Source organism: Emys orbicularis, chromosome 3 (assembly GCF_028017835.1).
Source record: "Emys orbicularis isolate rEmyOrb1 chromosome 3, rEmyOrb1.hap1, whole genome shotgun sequence".
Taxonomy (NCBI): domain Eukaryota; kingdom Metazoa; phylum Chordata; order Testudines; family Emydidae; genus Emys; species Emys orbicularis.
In genome coordinates, this window is record NC_088685.1 from 7771938 (window position 1) to 7787101 (window position 15164).

Consider the following 15164-nt stretch of genomic DNA (forward strand, 5'->3'; position numbering starts at 1 on the left):
ACTCTCCCATGCCGTGACCCCTGTCCACAATAACCAGCAGCACAGCCACGGCTGGTCCTGGGGCAGGATAACTCCGGCCCCTTGGGAGTGGTGCAATCAGCCAGGCTGGAACAGGAGCAGAGCCTGCCTAGGCCAGGCTCCCTCAGAACCCACATGCCTGGCAGGACCCAGCTGAGCCCCTCGACCCTGTCCCTTGTTTTCAACAATTCCTTTGCATTTGATGCAGCAATGAGGGTTGCTTTTTGGTGCATTTATCTTGCCTGTGAATCCAGCCCTTAGTGTCCCATGTTCACACATCATTGCTTGTGTGTAGAAGCTGATTCACAAATATTCAGTGAGTGTATTATATTATGTCATCTTACATCAGGGGTCGGCAACCTTTCAGAAGTGATGTGCCGAGTCTTCATTTATTCACTCTGATTTAAGGTTTCGTGTGCCAGTAATACATTTTAACATTTTTAGAAGGTCTCTTTCTATAAGTCTAGAATATATAACTAAACTATTGTATGTAAATAAGGTTTTTAAAATGTTTAAGAAGCTTCATTTAAAATTAAATTAAAATACAGAGCCCCCCGGACCGGTGGCCAGGACCCAGGCAGTGTGAGTGCCACTGAAAATCAGCTCACGTGCCGCCTTCGGCACGCACGCCATAGGTTGCCTACCCCTGTCTTACATCCTTCCCAAGGGCAAAAATCTTCTGCAGCAATGAAGGCTTGGGCTCATGAGCAGTGACTGCAGAACTTTTGGATGTGCAAGTCCACATTTCTGCATCTGTGTGCAAAACTCACCAAAATAAAAGCTGCACTGACAATGGGGAAGCAAATATAATTGCACTATTGGGACCTGCAACACCAGATTCTTATTGGTCAATCAGCGGTCTCTCTCCTAAACCAAGGTGGAATGGATTTCTTTAATGTAAGTAGTCACAACATATTGTTAAAGAGCATTTCATGCTCAATGCCCTGTTAACACCTCTGCAGTCACAGATTTAAAAGTTTTATTAAGATGATGTTAAAAAAAATAGTGAACAGTCTTGAGGAACCAGGGCACAGTATCCAGCCTGTCTGACTCATGAAAGGACCCCCTCTCCCCCGCTTGAACCAAAACTGATCAGAGACAAAACTTGCATAGAGCAGTGAATGGTGGTGTGAGACACACCTAGACCCCTCATGACAAAGGTGACAAGATTAAGGCAACTCCCCTATCCTCATCTGCATGAAAGATGGGACAGAGCCCTCCCCATTAGCATACCGAATGGAGAACAGAGGCCACTCCCCTAGCTTCATCTGCATGAAAGATGGGACAAGGAAACATCTCATTAGCATACAGAATGGAGAAAAGAGAACCGCACTGAACTCTAGGACCAGAAAAGCAGGGAACAACTGCATCATGGGGGATCTGTGCTCCAGATGTTAATGAACCTACGCCTGCACACACCCAGCTCAGCAGTTATCAGACCAATTCTAGTGTTTAATCCTTGATTGATATCCAAAATACTGAAGCAGCCCAATTTAATTGTGAGCTCCCTGAAGGAACATCAGCCACAGCTAGGAGTGATCAGCTCCTATTATCTAGCCTAAAGAAAACCCTTGAGTCATCAGTTTACCCATAAACAAATCTAGGTTCCTCCCTTGAACAATTGTATTTTCTCTACAAAAAACCCTACTCACACTCCAGTAAGTGTTCTGATGCATGGACCAAACTCTGCCTCAGTTCTACTGGGATTTCATTGACGCCTGACTGATCCAAGACCCTGAGCTACCACCATCACCTGGGAACCCTAATGAGTTCAAGCTTCATGGAGTGGATGAGATCCCTCCCTCTTTCTCTCTCTCTGTTTCCTTTTCTACCCCAGGTATTAACCTTTAATAATGTAACTGTTATTTTGTTTAGGCTCTCCTTCAGTAGTTATCACTATTATTCAATGAATAACTTTTATGGTTAAGCTGGTTGCCTCTCGCTCTCTGAACTTTACTCTTGTGTTTGTATCTTCCCCATTTACTCTGCAGCAACGCTTCTTTTACCTAAGCTACAGATCCCTGTAGCGCCCAAAAATACTGTGGGGTTTGCTCATCAAGTGGGTTACTTCCAGTACAATTGTAATGTGAATGTGGGGATAGGGATGTGCTGAACCTGGGGCATAATGGTGGCAGCTGAAAGTGCTGCTTTGCCCAGCCTATTGAGACCAGGGGCATATAAGGGGATCAGCTTGAGAGTGCTGATTGACCCAGTCCACTCAGATTTTGGGGGGTGTTTTCTCATCTGATTCTGTGGCTGGAGGAACCCAGCCCTGAGGAACCTAGGTCTTGCAGGATAGCTCCATTGGGAGGGGACTTGCAGAAGGAAGGAGTAGAGCTCCATATGAAAAATCAAGCAGTACATTGATAGAATTACAGAATCACCCCCCTGCCCCCAGAAGAGTAACCCTAATAAATGAGCATACCCCAAAGTAATGGGCAAATCTGATATCCAAAATACTGAAGCAGCCCAATTTAATTGTGAGCTCTGTTAACAAATTGGTGAAGAAACGCGGGCAGCATGCGACCCTAATCACGTGTTAATTGTTGAGTAGTTGCTGTGGAGTAGGGAAACTGAGGCACAGACTTGAGCAAGCTTTCTTTTCTTTTTTCAGACCAAGCTCCTTTAGCAAGGTCTCTCTCTTTCTCTCGCATAGAATATTTGTTAACCTTCTGTTAAGAATCGTGCTTAGAATACCTGTGGAACTGTGAAATAAGGAGTTAAGAGTTGTGCCTTAAAAATAAAGGTTTTACAGCAATACTGTTCATAGTGAAAGAGCTGTTGGTGGGTATCATTAGTGAGATAAGGAAGTAGAGATGGGTGAAAAAGACCTTTTGGCTGCTCGCTTAAAACAGGAGAAAACCAACAGGTTAGAGAGATGGGTAATGAAGAAGGGGAAATGCCCCTGGGAAAGGGGGTGCCTTATAACAGCGTTATAAACAAGCAGTACATTAATAGAATTATCAGGGGGGGAAACCCAGACAAGTAACCCCAATAAATGAGCATACCCCAAGTAATCGGCAAATCTTGTAAAAGTACCCAAATACTAAGGATCTTCCTGGCTAACTGCATGAATAATCATTCAATCTTTACAATAAGTGTATAGTCATTTCTTAAATGGTTTGCATGCCTGTAATCATGGTGATTTATTTATTGTTTGGTCTTTATGGTCCCCATTTCTTTATTGTTTATCTGTATGGTCTCTGTCTGGTTCTTTGATTTTTTTTTTTTTTTTTTGGCTGATGTATAAGTAATTTTGCTGGGTATAAACCAGTTAAGGTGGTGGGATCTAATTTGTTAGATAATCAAGTTACGTTATGTTAGGATTAATTAGTTAAATTACAGTAAAATGATCGATGAAAGGCATAGCTGGGAATGAGGTGATACTGATATGTGTATGTTATAGGGGTTTCTTTATTTCATATTCTTCAGAATTTCAGAAAACTATTTTCTCCCCAAAAATTGCACCAAGCAAAAAATTACCTGCACTACACACATAATGGCAGGTAAGCAGAGTGTTTCCATGTGTATTCATTTGTTTTTGGAACCCATTATCTTCAAGCAACTCTGCTTGTGTTTTCTTTTTTTATTGACATTTTTGTGCTGTTAAATTTCCTGTCTTGAGTTACTATGTCTATACATGGTTACAATCTTGTAGGTGCTATCCTTATCTCTAATGTCATTTGATCTGCATTGATCAAATACAGCCATATTTCGCAAGCCACAAATACTTTAAAATTATGCACATGCCTACAATTTATTTATGTCTGTGTTGTGACTGGCCTATGAATGATGCATTGTTGATTTAGGTTTACCCTGCTTATATGTCTGCAATGTACATCTCATACCTTCTAACTGAACTTTGAGTCTTATATGAATTGATACTCCATATTTCCACTTAAGTAACTGTTTTCTCTTGTAAACAATTCTCAGGGAAATCTTTTGAGGAAAAAATTGCAAATGTTTTGGCATATCTAAGGAGTAGCACATATGGAATGAATAAAGCAGGCATGTTATACCAATAGAATAAAAACCAGCAGGATCTTATTAAGAGGGATAAGGCAAAGATGCCACATTTATTGTAAATATAATGGTAAAGCAAAAGATAAAAGTAAACAACGTTGTTTGACTACTTATTCCTATCACTACTTATTCCTTATACACACACACACATATATATATTCATTCACACAATTATTCATTCAAGTTCTGTATACGTGTTATAGTTACCAGCCTAGAAGTTGCTCATGCCAAGTTACTGGCCAGGTATCTTGGTCATGAGGATGGAGCCGAGTCTGTGTTAGATGCACCTGATGCTCCTGGAGGTTGGCAGCAGAACCAGAGACTCAAAGTCATCAGTCTTGAGAGTCCATTCTTATAGGAATTAATTCCTATGTTAGTCTTTGGGAGCTGTTTCATTTTGCTGTTGCTGACTCAATCAGCAGATGGCACATTCCTGGGCACATTCCTGGTGGCTCCAAACTGTCCAAAGTTTGTGTTTCTCATCCTTCCAGGTGATGGGGTGGATCCCAGTTTACCCTCCAGGGATTGTCTGGTCATTCACTTGACACATTCTTCGGCCGATGGATACTCCCTTTCTATGCTGGCACCTCCCTAACCATTCATGTATATCAAGCATTCATCAGCATACATTCCATATCTTAACCATATTTTAATTTACTGTCTCCACCACTTTCGGGGTGTGTGGAAATTCATTTGAGACTCCCGGCCCTTTAATCACAGAGGGTGGGGGTCTGTCCTAGGAGCCGTTGCTATTACAATGAAGTGAAAGTCACTTAGGGTAGGTCTACACTTACCCGGTAGTTCGGCGGCGAGCGATCGAACTTCTGGGTTCGACTTATCGCGTCTTGTCTGGACGCGATAAGTCGAACCCGGAAGTGCTCGCCGTCGACTGCGGTACTCCTGCTTGGCGAGAGGAGTACCGCGGAGTCGACGGGGGAGCCTGCCTGCCGCGTCTGGACCGAGGTAAGTTCGAACTAAGGTACTTCGAACTTCAGCTACGTTATTCACGTGGCTGAAGTTGCGTACCTTAGTTCGAATTAGGGGGTTAGTGTAGACCTGCCCTTAGGCTTATAGTGTTTGTTTACATTGTATCAATTACTTCAAGAACAAAGTCAATTAACTTGTTTGTAAGTTTTACTTTATTACTATGTATCTTTCACAGGATAGATACAATCAATGGTTTCTACAGACAGTAGCTTACAAGTTTTAACAGAAGACCCAAGAGATTTTTGTACTTGGTGAAACTGTTGGATTTTAAAGTGTGGGGGACAAATTATGAGGGGGTCATTGTCACTTGGGGGAATCACTGTTAGTACCTTCTTTAATATCCCTACAGGCAGACTGAACCGGCATCGATTTGCTGTCAACTTTTCTTTGGAAGGCAAGGAATACTTTTTTTCAGAAAATACTGACACATTACACTGGAAACTTCAGCCTGTAACTGATGGTCCTGATGTCCCAACACTGTGATTATTTGGAGTGTTAACCTTACCTTTAATGGGACTGGGAGTGGGCTCTCCAGTTTTATTCAAATTTTCCAGAAAATCTCCTTTGCTATCTATGCCAGTAGTGCAACAAATGCATTGTGCAGTTACATGAGAAATGAGTATAAATTTTACCCAAAAATCCTATGACTTTGCTTCATTTCTTAAGTATGTTATCCAGTCTGCTGCAAGCACCAACAACAATCACTATACGTTCACTAAGCAATCATTTCTAATTAAAAATAATAAACTGCTAGTTCTAACCATACACTGAAATTCCCCCTTGTACTCAAGGCATTACAAACCATACTGTACATAGATGTCTTTGATATGCATATGCCTTATAATTAATGAATGGCTTTGCAAATAACCAGTCATAGCTTAAATGCAACACTTGATTTCATCATCATGTCTCCTTCAGTAGCGGATTAGCCACTGTGACTACAGAGCCCAGGCCGAGGGGCCACAGTCAATGGGGGGGGGGGGGCCTAGCTGCTGCCCAGTGGGTGGGGCAACATCACCCCCACCCCAGCCCTGGCAGAAGCTGTGGGGCAGCAGGGAAAGCCCCTATGCCCAACCCCATCTCCAGCAGAAGTGCCGGGTGGGGCAGGAGAATCCACAGCCCCTGGCTCCTGGTCCCCTAAAGAAGCATAGCACCCGAACCCCTACTGCAGCCCTGGGACTGGAGCTCTCACTCCCTGGTACAGCCCCGGGCCATGACACCGGGACAGAGCTTCTCCGGCCCTGGGGCTGTGTGGGAGAGGGGGGTGGGTGGGAAATGAGCAAAGGAGTTGTGGGGCAGGCGGAATGGCGGGGAGCCTAGGTGGAACATGGCTGGGATCCTGGGGAAGAGGCCAAAATGGGTAGGGTCATGCGTGGTGCAGCAGGCGGACAGGGTGAGTAGGGGCCCAACAATTGCTCTGGCCCAGAGCCCCAAGAAACCTTAATCATCCTCTGTGCTGCATCTTCTATGATCAACAGAGAGGACATGGTTCCATTCTGCAAAAGGAAGAAAGGTTGTCGTTGTGCATACCATGAAAGAAGCCCTGCAACTCTTTGAAATGTATCATGGCAGTCCATTGGATGGACATCGAGGAATATGCTGACATCAAAATACTATTGGCCAGGGATGACAAAAGACATTGCCAATTGGGTATGTAAAGTAATGAAACTAAATCCTGAAGAACGCTATTTACAATTGAAATACAAGTTCAAAATGTATAAAAGAAATATATAAATATATTTGGTGTGCAAATGGGAACTCTGTTCCCTTGCAATACTATTTCCATAACGAAAAGTTAATGTCATCATATCGTTCCATCCAAACAGGGCTGGTGCAACCATTTAGGCGACCTAGGCGGTCGCCTAGGGTGCTAGGATTTGGGGGGCACCATTTTCTTCAGCAGCGACCGCGGCGGCCGGATCTTCGGCCGCCCAGGTCGCCGCCAGCATTTAGGCGGAGGGAGCTGGGGCAGGGGGTCGCGGGGAGGGCCGCCTGCAGCAACGGGGGGGGGGGGGCACGCAGGGGAACTCCCTGCCCCGCCTCCTCCCCGAGCACCCCTCCACGCAGCAGCTCCCCCCCTCCACCCTGAGGCACCCCTCCCGCCCCAGCTCACCCCTGCCCCGCCTCCTCCCCGAGCACGCCGTGGATGCTTCACTTCTTCCACCTCCCAGGCTTGCGGCGCCTAAACTGATTGGCGCCCCAAGCCTGGGAGGCGGGAGAAGTGAAGCAGCCACGGTGTGCTCGGGGAGGAGGCGGGGCAGGGGTGAGCTGGGGCGGGAGGGTGCCTCAGGGCGGAGGGGGGGGAGCTGCCGTGGGGGGGTGCGCCTCAGGGCGGGGGCTCGGGTGGCACGGTAGAAGTTTCGCCTAGGGCGTGAAACATCCTTCCACGGGCCCTGCATCCAAAATAGGTTGCACGATGTCTGACTTGTCAGAAAGAGGGAAAGGAATTAAATCTGGATACCACCTTGAAAAGCATAAAGGTGAATTTTGGACTCAGACACATTATTGTTTATCATTATCCATTGTTATTTCTGCTATACAATGAGGCCTTGTTTTTGAAACGAGTGCAATGCATACAAGTGGCACAGCATAGTGCAGCAATTACCTCTAATGCGCCTTTGCACTGGTTGGGGATATTTCTTCAGCTTTACTCTTGTATTGGTTTTCCTAACCCATTCCTGTACTGTTTGTTTGTTTGTTTGTTTGTTTTGTTTTTCTTCTGTATTTAAAATTGGGCTTTACATTCTGATTATATGGCTGTTGTAACCATATTACATTGTGTACTCTGCTTATGACATATGGGTTTATTGAGCATTTAGTAAGAAACATGTGAAGTATGACTAACTGGTATCCTTGCATGTAGGTCACTTGGATCTGGGAATTGGTGGGAATGGATTTAATAGGACCATTACCAGTAACAAAGGATGGATACCAGTATATACTGACAGCTATAGATTATCTTTCAAGATGGATGGAAGCCTTTCCACTTAGAAGTAAGTCAGCATCTGAGGTGGCAAACAGCATGTACAAAATGCTTGTTCGAGGTGGATGCCCACAGCAGATACTGACAGATCTTGTTCCGGAATTCAATAATAAGGTAATGACTGATTTTTTCCCCCCGGTTATTTTTACTATGTAGTCAAACTCACTATCAGGTCACACACTGATCTCAAACAATCACTATACCTTTTTTTTTTATAAACTGCTGTTGGTCACCATCAGGGTTGCTATACACTTATTTTTCGGTGTCTTCATATCTACCAAAGAAACCCACAACTACTTGTTTCCAGTACAAATATTAAAAGATGGGCTATTCCTGTTGCTAATTACACATAAAAGTAATGGCAAATACACGAAGGAACATTCCTTAACACAAGTCTATATGTACGTTTATGGTGTAACTTATTTTCTTTCAGTTTAACCTGTATATTTGTGAAAGATTGGGAATAAAATGTAGCTTCACCAGCCCATACCATCCACAGACCAATGGCTTGGCTGAAAACGCTAATAAATCCATCAAAAGGTAAGTGAGTGGGTGGGAATATTACAGTACTAATGGCAAGTAGAGTGTGCTATGCCAGAAGATGAAACTCACTAAAAAATCTTCAAAATCAATGTGTTACATTGAAAGTCTTTTTCATTATGTATTACACCTTTTTGATTATGTATAATCTGTTTCAGTCAAGACCGTACGTGTCCTTTTTTTTAAACAAACAAATCAATGAGCATTTGTTACAGAGCATTGCGGAAGATGGTTGATGACAATGGGAGTAATTGGGATGAATTACTTGACCCCATTTTGTTTTCTTTGTGAACTAAAGTACACGCAACAACAAAAATTTCACCCTTTCGACTAATGTTTTGTGATGACCCAGTGTTTCCAGAAGAAGTCTCATAGAATTACACGCTAAGTGTATATTATTACCAGCACCTTTCATGTACACATGGCATTCAGTGTGTCTTCATTATACAAATACAACCCCTTCTCCATTTGTTTACAAAGATCCCAGATATGAATACATTCGGAGAAGATTTCTGCAAAGAGTACAGCATAAATATGAAATCGAGACATGATGCTGACATTGCTCTGGCTCTAAGTAACATTTCTAAAGCACAAGAAACACAACAGACATTATGCTAAAAGAAAGACTTCTAAATATGGGGAAATAACATTTGATGTTGGGGACTGTGTTCTGTTTCTGAATGCTAGAAAGAGAACAAGAAAAGGAGGAACGCTGTAACCTACCTATCGGGGACCATACAAAATTACGACTGTTGAGGGTAAGAGAGTGAAATTACAAACCATCTCATGGAAACTGTTAGGAACCATGTATAGTATCGCACACTTAAAACCATTTAAAGAGCCACCAACATTAGCTGCTGAAAACACATCAGAGAAAAACATTGGAACTGAAATTGCAGTTGGTGACATTGAACCAGAAACACCCTCAGAAGACATTAGAAAAGTGGATGGCACTGTATCTCACAAGTCTCATGACAGCACAGTGAAAAACAGGGGTCACAGCAAAAGAAGAAGAGGAGTATATAAGGCAAGATGTTTCAAGCAATGATACAAGTGATGCTGATGACAATTTTGATGACATGCTTATGGAGGAGGTGGAAGACAAGCAATGGATTCTGAAAGGTAATTGGTTACCACACCTTTCTTAAACAAATTTTTAACATACTTCATAAATGGAACTATGTTAAAGGTTTTCATGTATAAAGTGGCTGCATTCACAGTAGTAAAACAGAGAAAAAGGAAACTGTATTACCATGCATGTAATATGTGTTACTTTTTTTTTCTACTCAAATTTGTAATGACCGGCAAACACACAGAGAGACTGGAGGCCAAAGTGAGAAAAATCAAATTATATGGCTCTTCATTTCATTGCCTGAAAGCAAGAAGCTGGAAAAGTGATGAGGTACATTTAAGTACCACTAAACATGTATGGTAACAGGATTGATTAATCAAATATTATTTAAATTGTGCCTTTTCTTTCATCACGTGTTGTAGGTTATTGATGCATATTTGAGCCGTGTGGTCGAGAAAGCAGATGGAAAGGTAGGCTACTTACTGTGATGGTACATGAAAGTGTACATTGTATCAATAAGTAAACAATCACATGAATATGATGTCTCGCGGCCTGCCAGCGGGTTACCCTGATGGGCCACAGGTTGCCCACCATTGGTCTAGGAAAAGGACATGCCTGTGGTTAGTGCACTGGGTAGGGACTCGGGAGATCTAGGGTCAGTTCCCAAATCTGCTCCAAACCCGCAGTGTGACCTTGAGCAGCTCATATTGTCTTTCTGTGCTTTCATTCCCCAACTGTAAAATGGGGATAATGATCCTTCCTTTATGTCCCATTTAGACTGTAAACTCTTCAGACCTGGGATTATCTCTTGCTATGTGTTTGTACAGCTCCTTGCATGGTGGGTCCCAATCTCTGTCACGGCCTCTAGGTGCTACTGTAATATTAATAATAGGCAGCCACCCCAAACTTTACCTAGGACTGTAAGAAAACCAGCAGCATCTGACTTTGGAGTGCTTAACAGCATGACCGGAAGGGTTCCTTCATGTGGTTATTAGTGGAATTTCTGAGGTTTATTTAAAATAAATGCCAGGATTTGAAGCTATTTGGCTGGGCCATGTGGGAATAGGTGCTAGCTCAGCAAGGCCAGGGCAGTTTGGGAGCTCTGGCCTCATTTAGTCTGCACTGGCTTGGCCTAGTAAAAACTTTATGCGCTGTCTATCCTTGCTCGTTTCAGTGCTGGGATTGGTCAAAAAGGATCATGAAGTTTCCTGTCCAGCTTTGTGAACTGAGAGGAGGAATGTCTCACAGACGCAGAGACTGAGAGCGAACCAGGCAGGCCTTAACTAAGCAAATGACCCAGGGCCAGAGTTTCAAAGGCAGTCGGCATGTTGGGTGCTGAGCACCTTTGAATATCTGGCCCTGGTGGTGGAGGCTGAGCCTTTTAAAATCTGCACCGTGTCTCTCTGCGTTGGCGGCACAGTGAAGGAACCTAAGGGGTTCTAAATACGTGTGGCCCCTCCCTCTTGGGAGGAGCTCCCCATAAACGCCTGCAAAACGAACTCATTATCCACCCTCAGAACTCTCTTGCGCCACGATGCCTGCAGAAAACAAGTGAGAACCGTCAGGCTGCTGGTGCACTGATACCACAGCCTGCCACGCCGACCAGTATTGTCTGATCATTTCCCTGTACTCCCCAGCTGCCCGCCTCCATCTGTCTGTGGTCTCTTGCCTTATACTGAGATGATAAACGCTGTGGGGAATAAGTCTTTTTGTTCTGTGTTTGTACAGCACCTAGCGCAGTGGGGCAGGCTCCTAGTGCTACAGGAATACAAATAATAATAATGATTTAGGATGGAGCGTGGAGGGTATAACTAGGAGGACTGGGGTGAAATTAAGAAAAGGACGATTTACCCTGAGCACCAGGAAAAATGCCTGGGGAGATGCGGTGGGGGCTATAGGATAGCGGGGAAGTCTCGTTATTTCAGACTTTTAAAACTAGCCTGGACATAAGAACGGCCAGACTGGGTCAGATCAAAGGTCCAGCTAGCCCAGTATCCTGTCTTGCGACAGTGGCCAATGCCAAGTGTCCCAGAGGAAATGAACAGAACAAGTAATCATCAAGTGATCCTCTCCCTGTCACTCATTCCCAGCTTCTGGCAAACAGAGGCTAGGGACACCATCCCTGTCCATTCTGGCTAATAGCCATTGATGGACCTACCCTCCATGAATATATCTAGTTCTTTTGTGAAACCTGTTATAGTCTTGGACTTCACAACATCCTCTGGCAAAGAGTTTCACAGGTTGACTGTGTTGTGTGAAAAAATACTTCCTTTTGTTTGTTTTCAACCTGCTGCCTATTCATTTCATTTCATAGCCACTAGTTCTTGTGTTATGAGAAGGAGTAAATAACACTTCCTTATTTACTTTTTCCACATCAATCATGATTTTATAGACCTCTATCATATCCCCCGTAGTTGTCTCTTTTCCAAGATGAAAAGTCCCAGTCCTATTAATGTCTCCTCATATGGAAGCTGTTCCATACCCTGAATCATTTTTTTTTTTTTTTGCCCTTTTCTGTACCTTTTCCAATTCCAATATATCTTTTTTGAGGTGGGGCGACCACATCTGCATGCAGTATTCAAGATGTGGTTGTATCATGGATTTATATAGAGGAATATGATATTTTCTGTCGTTATCTATCCTTTTCCTAATGATTCCCAACATTGTTAGTTTTTTTCACTGCCGTTGCACGTTGAGTGGATGTTTTCAGATAACTATCCACTATGCCCCAAGATCTCTTTCTTGAGTGATAACAGCTAATTCAGACCCCATCATTTTATATGTATAGTTTGGATTAGTCTTTTTCATCTTGTATGCGTCGGGTTCCCTGGAGGCCTCACTCCCCTGAAGGCAAGGGAATTAAACCACTGAGAATCTGACCCCGCTGTTGGGTGTGTCACGGATTGAGTGAGACATGGCTGATTTTTCACCCTCTGTCTCTTTGTTTAATGGTGGCTCAGGTCCCCTTTGCAGAGGGAGCAGGAGCTGGACATTGGAGTCTCTTCAGGGCAGGGACCGTGTCCCCCTGTAGATGCAAGTTCAGCACGTGGCACAATGGGAGTGTGACCGGGTGTGCCACTCACGGGGTGTTCGTTTGACACCTCCTGCTGGTCACTCCGTGGATTAGCTCCAAGGTCAACACCCTTTCCATGGTTGCATGCCGTCACACAGTCTGTTCTCTTCAGGCTGCAGCTCCTCTCTTGTTCTGGGAACCACATCCTCCTCTTTGTGACTCAGCCCCCTGGTCAGGTCACTCAGAATTTCCCCCCCTGCTGGAGTACAGTCCTTCAATTCTCTGTCACTCCTGCAATGACCCTGGCAGTCTTCCTGTTCACTGCCCCTCTGGTCTATGCCTCACCCTCGGTGGCTGGTAGGGAAACCTGGGCCTGCCCTCTACTCTGGGTTCCAGTCCAGGGATCCTCAGCCCAGCAGTTCTTGGCTTTCTTCTCTTAGTCCTCACGGCTCCTTCCCTGGACTGCTTCCTACCACTCCTGGTTCTCCTGCACCCCCCTTCCTCTGGGAGTACAAGCTCCAAATACTCCTTCCTCCTCCCAGGGAGTGACTGCAGCCTATGCATCTCTGCAGCCTCCAAACACTTCCCCCTCTTCCCAGGGAGGGGCTGCCCTTTCCCAGCAGCAGCCCTGTCTGTTGCCAGCTTTCTGGCTTTATAGGCCTGGCCTATTCCTGCCCAGCTGAACCTGCTTGCCATCAATTCCCTGCTCCCTGGCTTTTCCTCCAGGTGTAGCCTATGGCGTTAATAGGCCTGCCTGGGCACCTTAACCCCTTCCAGTCCTGTGTGGACACCCCGTCAAAGGGAGCATGATCCTGGCTGGTGCATTTGGGCACCCCTCTAATGTCCATTAATAGGGGGCAGGGCCAGATTCTCCAAAGCTGCCCCGGATCTCTCCAGTCGGCTTTGCTTTCTCCCAGCCCCTTTCACACTAGAGCCCGAGTTGAAAATAGCTTCTTTGTGTGACATCATCCTTTGGGTACCTGGCCTGCAAGGAGTTACTCAGCCAATCCTTGCTTCCCTGACAAGAGACTGCCCAATCAGGAAAGACCATCGTCTCGGCAGATCAGCTGGTTTGGGGGTGTTGTCATAGCGAGATCCTGGCATGTTGGGCTTCCTGGTAGAAGCCTTTAACAGCATTAAGTGACTAGCACTGGGAGCGACAGCCCAGGCGTTGAGCGTTGGGGATAAGTAGCAAAGGAAGGCAGTGGGAGCGAAGCAGTGAGAGCTCAGGGAGGGAGGCCAGCGGGGGGGTGGGGGGGTCTGTTGCTCTGGTGGGTTTGAACCCTGGGATCCCAGGTGGGTTGTGCCTGGGGCAGGACAATCCCATGGGGAGGAAGTGGCGCGAGGGGGTTTTACAAAACCCATTGGCACCATTTGCCATCTTTCTATTCCATGTCTCCTAAAAGCCCGGGCTGGGGCTGAAAGCGCCGCGATCCCCCCATGCAGAGTGGCTCCCCGTCACTGGGTGTGTCCAGCTGCAGGCTCCCTCTTTGTCTGTCTGTCCTGTCTGACTCCCACGTGCTGGCTTGCTCTCAGCCCTTGGGAGGGCCCACTTTGCTTTGCTGCTTGGCAAGGTGCAGGCTCCGGTGCCTGTAGCAGCATCCAGGAGTGGTAGCCACATCCAGGAGTGGTAGCCACTGGACCACTCCAAGAGAGACGCCCAGCTCCACCCCAACAGCTGGGCGCCAGCTCCTTCCTTATCATCATCCCAGAGCTCATCTGTGCTTGGAGCAGGGCTGCCTGTGCCCAGCTGGTGGGTGCATCCACCCGGGCAGGGAGAAAGTGCAGTGAGTCCAAATCTAAATGCACTGGTTGGTTCTTTCCTTTCAAAAGTGGGGGCCAGTCTTTACTCTGGGGCTGGATCCTGCATGTTTGACGTTTTCTTTCCTACTAATCTGTCTAGCCATAACCTGGATTGCATGGGGGTTTCTCTCTCTCTCTCTCTCTCTCTCTCTGTCTCTGTCTTTCTTTCCTTCTCAACCCCACAGTAGGTGCATTGGGCCTGATTCTGATCTCCAGCTGGTGTCAATGAGGAGTAGCCCCACTGAAGTGAGTTTGCGTGGGGGCAAAGTCAGTGTACGTGGGATCAGGATCAGGCCCGCTGTGTTCAAGGCTCGCGGGCTGTACCCAGAGCACAGGCGGGTCTCTGATCCCACTTCCCATCTGGCTGCAAATCGCTGCCTCCCTGTCCACGCACCCCACCCACCTTTAGGTGGAAAACTCCATTAGCCCCGAGTGGGGTCAGTTAGGGTCACTCCCTGTTCCGGAACATGCCCCGAGGATGTCACCTTTGGGGGCAGCCCCACCTGAAAGCCAGCTGGGGCGGAACGGGATTGCAGGGGCCTGGCCCGGGGGTTCCCAGGTGGGACGTCCCAGAGACGGAGCGTTCCAAAGAGGCTTCTGTGACGATGCGGCTCTGGCGGGACCCAACTGAGAGTGTCAATTCAGGACAAATTGCTAAAAACAGGCAGTCACAGCCCAAGGCTGGGGTTTTTCCACCTCTAAGGCAAACCAAACCAGCCAGACTA